The following is a 12,133-nucleotide window of genomic DNA, read 5'->3' as shown; positions in this document are numbered from 1 at the left end:
AATTATAAGAGCAATAAATAGCTGATATGCATGCAACTCAATAACATCAATATAAGGAAATTCAATAATTATTTCAACTAGGAATACCTGCACAAGCAATTTCAACACTGACTGAATCAGATACAAACATGATATAAGTGCTGAAGAAATGTCTAGACACTCTCACATATTTCAATACTTCTGATCTCACTCTTCATTTATTATAAAGATTGGAAATGCTCATGAAACTAAGCATAGATGAAGATGTCATCAGTTCATTAACTAATCAAGGTTAATATATCAATAATCAATTGAAGAATCATGTGAGACAGAAGTTTCATTCATGAATGAAGACATGTGAATCAGTATTACATAAATCTGATAATATTATCAAACATCTCAATATTCTGCTCTGAGACACTGCTATATAACAGAAGATATTAGATTGATTACAGGGTGCTTAACAGTGAAATACTTCTCTCACAACATTCATTCCTGATTTTGACATCAAGATTCTAGAAGCAGGTGATGAATCTTGAGAGAATAGAATGAAGATTAGCATGCTCAAGAAGATACTAACTTTCAAACTTTTACAGACTCTTATAAGTGTTGATGAACACCAGACTTATGAAGGTTTCTGCATACAACTTCAAACATTGAATGATCATCTCACCAAGCTTAAGAGTATACAGAATAGTGACAGAAGATATTATATCTCAGTCACTCATACACCTACATCAAAGAATAACAATGCAGATATTATGAATTGAGTGAACTCAAATGTCTACACACAAACAAGAGTTTTTAGTGTCTGAACAGGCTTCTGACTTCCTGAGATCACACCTGAAGAAGTCACTCATCAACATCAATTAGAGAGGTGTATCAATTGTAACTAACTAGAATATATCACTTTCAACTGCTGATGAGCCTATATGCCTTCTCATTTAAAAGAAAGATCAACTCTGGCAGTTCACATCAATCACATTGCATTGAAGAAAGATTCAGAAGATAACTATGAGAATACTCTGATGAAACAGGGAAAGAGTAACTTCTGTTCAAATTTGCAAACAGGAGCTTGAAGAGATCAGATGATAATAATTTGAAGAGAAAATGATAATGAATGTGATTCTTGTATATACTGTGATTGATAACATGTATAATATAAAAGCTATGATAGACAGCAGTCTATATCACTATACAATGATTAAATCTTCAGTCATAAGATATTATAATCTTCAGTGTATTCTCTTATCAAAACTATGACTTCTCACAGAATTTGATGATTTAAAAGACATTCACAGCTGTTACATAATGAAACTAAACATAGATCTCAGAGAACATCAACATGAAGATACTTATACATACAAAGTGAAAAATCTTGACTATGATTTTATACTAGAACTTGTCTGACTCTCTGAACAAGGCATCTTATTAAATGCTTAAAACAGGAGCTTAATATTCTCTAACAATGATACAATTCACAAAGATAATATTCACAAGACTATGAATCTTACACAGATCTCTGTCAATACTTATGAAATACTTTGAGAAACAAGTTATCAATAAGACTGCTGACAAAGTCACTGACAGCAGAATTATATAGTAATCTATTTCATCAGTCTGACTGATATCAAGAAAGCTCTAGAGAAGTTATCTCACACTACAATAACAGATTCTCATACAAAACTCTCTCAACAATATCATGAATATCTAGATGTCTTTCAATAAGACAATATTATGAATATATCCTTCTTACAAGGCCCAGGAGTGAATCATAGTATCAAGTTAGAAAAGAAGAATGATAAGAATCTCAAATCATTATAAGACTCTCTTTATAATATATCTCAAGATGAACTTCTTCTTCTTCAAAAGACACTCAATAATCTCTTAAATAAGAAATTCATATATATTAGCAACTCTTTCACTACAGCTTCTATTCTCTTTGCAAAGAAATCAGATAAAGAACTCTGATTCTGTGTGAACTATCAAGGTCTGAATAGATTGATAAAGAAAGATTATTATCTCTTATCTCTTATCAATGAAATTCTAGCATATATCAGACAAGTTCAATGATTTATAAAACTAGATATCATCACTATGTTTTATAAGATTCATATCACTGAAGGAGATGAATAGCTTACAGCATTCTAAACATGTTATGATCTTTTTGAATGAGTAGTCACACTCTTTGAACTCGCTAATATTTCTAGTATATTTCAGAAGTATATCAACTGAGCACTCTGAGATTTCCTTGATAAGTTCACATCTGTATATCTGAATGACATTCTCATCTTCATCAATAAATTCAGAAAGAAATATCAGAAATATGTGCAGAGAGTATTACAATAATTACAAGAAGCAGAGCTATTAATAGATATTGATAAGTGTGATTTTGAAGTTAAGAGTACAAAATATCTAGGTTTTATCATAGAAGCTGATAAGAGAATTCAAATGAATTCTGAGAAAGTCTTCATTATTCTTGAATAAGAAGCTTCACATACTGTGAAAGATATACAAAGCTTTATCAGATTTACTAAATTCTATCAGTAATTTATATAAAACTTCTTATTATTATTATTATTATTATTCTTCCATTATACTCATATGCAAGCGGAGCTTATGATGAGTCCTTGCGTGATGTTAAATACAGGTCAAGTGTTGGTTATACAGGAGGAAATACAGGTGTTGAGACCACGCCAAGATAACAAGAACATAGGAAAATACAAAGGAGTGACAATTAGATACATGCGATAATAACTTCCCAGCCCAGGAACATAGAGCAATTCATTGGAGCGATTTGTACACCTCTGTATTTATTAGAAACCTGAGGTGCTTGAGTTCCGGATTTAATGTATCCCCTGCGGGTTTCGAACCCACGCGCCTTGGTTTCCCACGCCAAGGTGCTACCGGGTGGCCGCATTAACCATTCGGCCACCGGGGCATATAAAACTTCTTCGATATTATGAGATCACTTACAGAACTCACTAAGAAGAACTCAGTATTTTAGTGATCAGTGAACACTGAAGCTGCATTCACACAGATGAAGAAGATATTCATCAATATCTCTCTACTAATAATATTTGATTCTGATTGTGAGATAGTTATTGAAGCTGATTTCTCTGACTATATTATAGAAGAAGCTATATTGTAATATAATGATAAAAATATCTTACAATCATGCATCTTCATGTCTAAGAAGTTGAGTCTCACTGAATACAACTATGAGATCTATGACAAGAAACTTCTGATAATAGTACACTGTCTAGAAGAATGAGACTCTGAGCTCTGAAGTGTCTTCAAATTTGAGATAATTATAGATTATAAGAATCTCAAACACTTCACTATCACTTACAAGCTTACTGAATGACAGATGTGATGATCTGAGCTATTAAGCTATTTTCATTTCATAATACACTACTGCCTCAGCAGTCAGAACTTGATAACAGATATTCTCTTATAACAAGAGTAAGATATTCTATCTGATATAACACACACTCACTGAATGAATCAAGAGCACTGACTCTTAGATCTGAAAATACTAGTTAATCACAATGAGATCACTTATAGCACTATATATACTACTTTAATTAGAACACTCTCTCTCTGAATCAATACTGACATCAATATCTCAACTTCTCTCAAATTTAAACTAGATGAATTGTGATATATAATAGCTCAAACTGATGAACTTCTTCAAGCACTCACTGAAGCAGTATATCAGAAGTACTCTGATTCTCATCAAAACTACATATAAGAACTGATATCTCAGAATACTCAATCAATGACAATGACACTCTATAATTCTGTAAACAATACTGAGTCTTTCATTCTGAATCTCTATGCATCTGAATAATGCAAGAGATGCATGATTCATATATAACTGATTATCTGAGTTATGAATAACTGTATTAAATAATCTCTCAAGAATTTTACTGATCCGAGATATTGAACAGTATCAGATACTTTGTCTGAAACTGTAATCATTATTCTTTCATCATTTTATAAAAGAACTGTAGAAAAGGCCTGCTGAAATCACTCAATATCTCTGATAGAATCTGATGAGATATAGTAATTAACTTCACTATTGATCTCTCTGAGAGTAAGAATTACAAGAATGGCCTGATTATCATTGACTGATTGGGTAAAGATGTTGTATTAGAATCTTATAATAAGATTGATACTGAACAAGTTATCACAGCCTTTCTACAGAGTCTGTTCTTTTGAATGCATGAATTATCAAGATCTATAGTATCAGATTAAAACTGTCAATTCATGAGCACTCTCTAAACAAGAATCTGTCAAGTTCTCAAGATTATATATCATTTGTTAACTGCTTATCACTCTGAGATCAATAATACATCAGAATAGATAATTCAGACAGTGAAGAATTCTCTTTATAAGTTCTATAACTATTTATAAAATAACTGATATGATCTTCTTCTACATACTGAAGTTACTATCAATGACTGATACACTGTTTCAACAGATGTAAGCCTGTTCTTTCTTAAACACAGTTATCATACAAAAGTGTTAAATCTTCTAGAAATCACACAGTTTACACTGAATCTCTGTAGTTTAATTCAGGTCACTGACAATATAGTAACAAAGCTCTGAGATATTCATGACTGAACAGAGATCTTCATGATAAGCACTAAACAAGATCAAGAGAACTGAATCAATATTCATCAGAATCTCACTGAACAATATAAGATAGAAGACCTAGTATAATTGAATCTTAAGAATATACAAATCACACACTTATCTTATGCACTGGATTATCAGCATATCAAGTATAAAGTGATAGAAGTTCTAGACAGTCACAACTATTATCTTGACACATTATCAGAGATTCACAATGTCATTTATACAAGCTTGCTTCACAGCACTGTCACTGATTCATTCTCTTCTCAACTGACTTCTGACTGACAGCGGCCAGGGATCATAGAAGAGGATAATGAACTTGAATGAGAGATTGAAGATATTCTTGATAAGAGACTCTATAGCTGCAGCTGATAATATTTTGCAAAATGAGTCAGCTATAATCAGCTGACCTGAACTTCAAGCTTCATGTTATCTGAGATAGCAGTGCTTGACTGATGAAAACTATGCACCCGCGATTCTATATCACTTCTGAAAAGAGAGGTCTAATGTGGCAGACTGTGTCTGATCAATTATATAGACTATTCTATTACACTTCATAGATTCTGCTGAAAGCTCTGATTCTCAGTCATTCTTAATCACTGATTCTTGGCCAAAAAACTCACAGAATTCCTATTCTTTAACCCGAAGCTTCACCGTGTACGCCACTGTGTAGACATATAAATATCCACTCTGATCACTGATTCTTGCACTTTCTCTTTTCTTTCCTTCTTTAACATTTTTCACTTTGTTAAATAAGACCTATAAATATAATACCGATCTATTGGGCCTAGGCCTCTTTCATATATCAATATTATATTTATCTGACAGAGTATTCAACTGTAGGAAATCTCACTTCTTGTACATTCTTTACATCTATTTCTATCTCTCGCGTAATTAATAGAGTTAGCGGCTCTTGACTACATATAACTATATACACTGAAGTTCACAAATACTATTCATAACTCAGCTTGAATACTATTATACATTTAATCTCTACATTTATCTTTCTACTGTGAATACTTCTAGTAGCTATCAGTATATATTATGTCAAGCTGCAAATATCTGAATAATTGTTCATAAGTACTTATTCTCACATTTCAAGCTCTGTCAGTCCGCAATTATCTATTATACCTGAAAGAACTAGAAACTTATACACTTTAACTTTCATAAACTCTGTGACAGACACTTAGAAGCAGCTATCTGAATCATGAATAATCTCTATAAAAGAACTCTTAGAGAACTTATTAATTACTTACAGAATATCATTCTCTGTATCTGTAACAGAGAAACTATTCAAAAGTATAAATAAACTAATCTTAGTGAAGAACATTCTTAAGCATCTCTTATAGAATTAAGCTATTTTTTTACAAGAAATACTTACTGTCTATAAACACTCTTGATCTGAGTCTTTAAACATAATCTTCAGAGATACTTATAAATTAAAAAGAAACTTTCTTAAGCTGTGATAACTTAAGACTATCCATTAAGTCATAATTTATAAAAGCTTTTACAAGTTTATCTTTAAAATTGACTTATAAGCTCAGCTGTGTGAGATAAAACATAAAAAAGCTATTATTTATATAATAATAGATCTCTACCACACTGAAGTTAAGAACTGACTGAATTATTTGAAAAATAATTATAAGAGATTTCACTGATCAGTTCTTAAAATCTATCTAAAGAATAAGTTAAGAGACTCTGTAAACTAAACAGAGAATATTTGAATTATAATTATTAATATTAGAAAAAGAGAAAAGAAATCTGATAAAGACTACTTATAATACTTTATAAAACTGTGATATAAATTAAGATGTAGAAAAATAGAGCTATGAAACAAGACCTGAATAATGATATTTATAAAGAGACTGAATAAAGATATATATAATAAGCTTATTAAGTAAGACTCTAAGCTTCTAACTCTGAAGAAACTGATAACTCTTATTCATTACTTACTGATTACTGTGAGAGTTATAAATCTGTAGAGAGTGAATCACTGATCAGTCTTATAAAAGTCAGAATAACAGATAACAGATTTATAAAAAAAAGATAATAAGATATAGAGAGATTTATATCTGACTACTAAGTAGAGAGAGAGAGCTTTATAAGCTTCTGTAAATAGAGTATATAATAGAGAGACTAAGAAAAAGAGTCTCTACTTTATCTATTTTAAATCAGAATGTCTTTATAAAAAATATTATAATAAATTAAAGTAGAAATTTAAGAAGTTACAGATAGTATCAGTAACTGTCTTCTTAAGAGTTTTAAAGCTGATATCTGAATCTGTTACTTTCTTAATAAAAATGTATATTTACAGAGAGAGACTATACTGTGATACTACTACTCTATAAGTATGAAAAGTATTAATACACTCAGAATCTCAGGTCACTATAGTATCTCTAAAGCTCACAAAGTGAATAAGCTGAGTGATGAAAACTGAGAATCTGCTCTTATAATAAGCAGAGTACAAGAACTCAGATCTGAGAGCTGAGAGAATTATAAGTGTCATCTATAAATTACAAGATCTCTTTAGAACTTGAAGAAGATTTGCAGAAACTGTGATTATCATAAATATTATAGATAACATGTACTTGAAACTTATATAACTTCAAAGACACAATTCATACATAGCTGTTTACAAGTCAGATTTATACTTCTGATCAGTATTAGCAGACTCACTTACAGAGAGAGAATCAGTTAATACTGTATAGTTATTTAGAGAAGATAAGCTCATCTATATAATAACTTTATAAATATCTGAGAACTTCACAGTTATAAAAACTAAGGTTCAGATATTAGAGAAATACTGAGATCTTATAGACATATTTAGTTCAGCTAAGATAGCTAAGTTTCTATCTTATTATAAGAAGAATCTGATAATAGATTTAATAGAAGAGTAGAAACTCTTCTGAAAATCAATCTAGAAGCTCTCTCACTATAAGACAGAAGCTCTGTAAGCTGATATAAAGAAGAATTTAAAGAATAACTTCATTTAATCTTCACAGATCTCTGCAGAAATGTCTTAAATATTTATAAAGAAGAAGAATAAAGATCTCAGATTATATATAAATTATCACAATCTGAACTCTAAGATTACAAAGAGTCACTACTCTCTATCTCTAATTAAAAATATTATTAATTATCTCATAGAAGCTGTCATATTCATATAACTGTATATAAAGCTTATAAAGTGTAACTTCAGTGTCTACTGAATTAATTTCCTAGAATATATAATCACTGTAAATAGTATTCAGATGAAATCTTTGTACATTAAAACTATGCGATTATAATCAGAGCTAACTAATATTTATACAATTCAGATCTTTCTGAGTTTTATGAATTTCTGTAAGTAATTTATTTTTGTATTTATAAGAATCTTCTTAACTCTTACAGACATACTGAAGAATGAAAATAAGAAGAAGTCATTCTATAAATAAAGAATGAAAAGATTATTAAGAAGAAAGAACTATAAGAACTTTCTTATCTCTGAAGCTTACAGAGTCTTTATAAGATTAAAATAGATATTTACAGACACAGTGATACTATTTCACTTTGATTTCTTACTTTTAATCAGATTAAAGACAGATATCTTCTTCTTTATAATTTCAGAAATAGTCTTATAACTATAGTTAAATGAGAACTAAGTTTCAGTGATATTTTTCTTATTAAAGATATAACTTACAGAGATTAATTATAGTATTTATAATCACAAGCTTCTTATAATAGTGAAACTCTTTCATGACTGATATCACTACTTTAAGAGTCTTATAACAGTGATTACTGTTAGAACTGATTATAACAGCTTATAACAGTTTACTTTAATTAGGAAAGTCTCACAGAAGCAGGTCTGCTGAGCTCAGAAACTGAGTCAGTTTTGATTCAAGATAGAGTATATTAAGAGAACTAAGAACTCAGCAGACAGGACTGGCCTCAAAGATCCTGACTATATATTAACAAGATCAGAGGTGACAGATATAGAGAGATTAGAGAAGATAGAAAAGCTTCACAGAATACTTAAACTGAGTATTATAAAGAGATTGACTGAAGAGTCTTTCAATTTCTTATAAGAGAAGAAGAAAAAGAGAGAGAAGAAGTCTGTATAACTTCTCTCTATAACACTAAGAGTCAACACTCTGAGAATCTTTATAAAGATTCTTGAAGAGAGTATTTATAATTGGAAAAGTTTACAGTCTTTGAGAAGCACTGCCGAAGATTTGAAATAGAAAGAAATAGAATATAAGTCTTTAGAAAATCTTCTATTCAGATTATCAGAACTGTAACTGAATAATAAATATATTTAGTATATTCAGAAACTGCTTATAACAGAGATTAATTCTGTAGAAATAAAGAATTGAAGAGACTTAAATAATCTCTTATAAAAAGAGATCTGAATTTATATATCTGTGAATAAGTTTCTATACATAGACCTTATTAAAAGATATTATGACTCTTCTCTAGTAGATTATTTTATAGTGTAAGAGGTCTACACTGAATAGATCGGTATAATATATATAGATCTTATAATACAAAAGTGGAAAACATTAGAGAAGGAAAAAAGAGAAAGTGCGGGAATCAGCAATTAGAGTGAATATATATACGTGTATGCAGTGAAGCTTCGGGGCGGAAGAATAGAAATCTGCGATGAAAGAATAGAAATTCTGTGAGTTTTTCAGCTGAGAATCAGTGACTGAGAATCAGAGCTTTGACAGGAATCTATGAAGTGTAATAACATAGTCTATATAATTGATCAGGCACTGCTTACTATATTAGCCCTCTCTTTTCAGAAGTAAGATTATGTGTAGTTTTCATTGATCAAGACCTGCTGTTTCAGATAATATGAAGCTCAGAGTTCTGGTCAGATAATAATAGCTGACTCATTTCATAAGATATTATCAGCTGTTACTGTAGAGTCTCTCATTGAGAATAGCTTTAATCTCTCATTCAAGCATATTATCTTCTTCTATGATCTCTGGCAGCTGTCAGTCAGAAGTAGTTAGTTGAGAAGAAAATGAATTAGTAACAGTGCAGTAAAGTAAGCTTGTATAAAAGACATTATAAATCTCTGATAATGTGTCAAGATAGTAGTTATGACTTTCTAGAACTTCTATCACTTTAAACTTGATATGATGATAATTCAGTGTACAAGATGAATGTGTGATCTGTATATTCTTAAGATTTAATCACACTGAATCTTCTATCTTATATTGCTCAGTGAGATCTTGATAAACATTGATTTAATTCTCTTAGTCTTGTTTAGTGTTTGTTATGAAGACTTCTGCTCAGTTGCAGATATCTCAGAGCTTTGTTACTATATTATCAGTGATTTGAATCAGACTGCAAAGATTCAGTGTGAAATGTATAATCTCTAGAAGAATTAACATCTTCATATAGTAATCATGTGTAAGAAAGAACAGGCTAATATCTGTTGAAACAGTATTCTGATCATTGATGACAATCTCTGTATATAGAAGAAGATCATATTAATCATCTTATAAATAATTACAGAATGTATAATGATAGTTCTTTAAAGTCTGAATTGTTCATTCTAATATATCATCAGTCTCAGAGTAATAGACAGTTGATAAACAGTATATAATCTTGAGAACTTGACAGATTCTTGTTCAGAGAATGCTTATGAATTGACAGCTCTGATTAGATACTATAGATCTCAGTAAGTTATATATCTGATAGAGTGAACTCTGTAGAAAGACTTCAGTAACTTATTCAGTATTTATCTTATCACAAGATTTCAATATTATATCTTTACTCAATCAGTCAATGATAATCAGAATATTCTTAGAACTCTTACTCTCAGAGAGATCAACAGTGAAGTCAATTACTACATTATATCAGATTCTATCAGAAATATCAAGTAATTTCAGTAGGTCTTTTCTACAGTTCTTTTACAAGATAATAGAAGAACAATAGTTGCAGTTTCAGATAAAACATCTGATACTGTTTAATATCTCAGATCAGTAGAACTCTTAAGAGATTATTTAATACAGTTATTCACAACCTGAATAACTGATTATATATAAATCATGAATCTCTTGCATTATCTGAGTGTGTAAGAGTTCAGACTGAGAGATTCAGCAACATTCACAGAATTACAAAGTGTTATTATCATCAATTACGCATTCTGAGATGTCAGTTCTGATACATAGTTCTGAGAGAAATCAGAGTGCTTCTTGATATACTGCTTCAGTGAGTGCTTAAAGAAGTTTGTCAGTTTGAGCTGTTATATGCCACAATTCATTTAGTTAGATTTGAAAGATGTTCTAATCAGAGAAGCATGTATAGTGTCATGAGTTATTTCATTATAATTAACTAATATTTTCAGATTTAAGAGTCAGTGCTCTCAGTTCATTCAGCAGATATCTGTTATATCAGAAGGTATATCTTACTCTTATTATAAGAGAGCATCTGTCAATGAGTTCTGACTACTGAGGCAGTAGTGTATAGTAAAATGAAAATAACTTAATAGCTTAGATTATTGTATCTGTAATTCAGTAAGTTTGTAAGTGATTGTGAAATACTTGAGATTCTTATAATCTGTGATTATCTCAAATTTGAAGATACTTCAGAGTTCAGAGTCACATTCTTCTAGACAGTGTACAATTGTAAGAAGTTTCTTATGATAGATCTTGCCCCGGTGGCCGAATGATTAATGCGGCCACCTGGTAGCGCCTTGGCGTGGGAAACCAAGGTGTGTGGGTTCGAAACCCGCAGGGGATACATTAAATCTGGAACTCAAGCACCTCAGGATTCTAATAAATACAGAGGTGTACAAATCACTTCAACAAATTGCTCTATGTTCCTGGAATGAGAAGTGATTATCACATGTATTTAATTGTCACTTCTTTGTATTTTCTATATTCTTGTTATCTTGATGTGATCTCAACACCTGTATTTCCTTCTGTATAATTAACACTTAGCCTGTATTTAACATCACGCAAGGACTCATCATAAGCTCCGCTTGCATATGAGTATAATGAAAGAATAATAGTAGTAATAATAATAATTATCATAGATCTTGTAATTGAGTTCAGTGAGAGTCAGTTTCTTAGATATGAAGATATATGATTATAAGACATCTTCATTATTACATTATAATATAGCTTCTTCTGTGACATAGCTGAAGAAATCAGCTTCAACAACTGTCTTATAATCAGAATTAAATATTATCAGTAGAGAGATATTAATGAATATCTTCTTTATTTATATAAATATGACTTCAGCATCTGCTGATCATTGAAATACTAAGTTCTTCTTAATAAGTTCTGTGAGTGATCTAGTAATATCTGAGAAATTCTGTATAAATCACTGATAGAAGTTAGCAAATCTGATAAAGCTTTGTACATCTTTCACAGTGCACAGAGCCTCTCATTTCAGAATAGCAGAGATCTTCTCAGAATTCATTCAAATCTTCTTATTAGCTTCTATGAGAAAATCTACATATTTTGTACTCTTAACTTTAAAATCACACTTGTCTATATCTATTGATAGTTCTGCTTCT

The 12,133-nt window shown here is 30.4% G+C and overlaps 1 pseudogene across 1 annotated transcript; it reads right to left on the bottom strand.

Moving 5' to 3' along the window:
- Positions 1 to 2,831: 2,831 nt before the first annotated feature.
- Positions 2,832 to 2,920, bottom strand: BDBG_16132 (annotated as a pseudogene). The gene has a single exon. The product of its transcript is annotated as a tRNA-OTHER (tRNA).
- Between the last annotated feature and the right edge of the window lie 9,213 nt (positions 2,921 to 12,133).

This window comes from Blastomyces gilchristii (genome assembly GCF_000003855.2).
Source record: "Blastomyces gilchristii SLH14081 genomic scaffold supercont1.1, whole genome shotgun sequence".
Taxonomy (NCBI): domain Eukaryota; kingdom Fungi; phylum Ascomycota; class Eurotiomycetes; order Onygenales; family Ajellomycetaceae; genus Blastomyces; species Blastomyces gilchristii.
The sequence above is the reverse complement of the archived record's forward strand: the minus strand, read 5'-3'. Positions and strand labels throughout refer to the sequence as shown.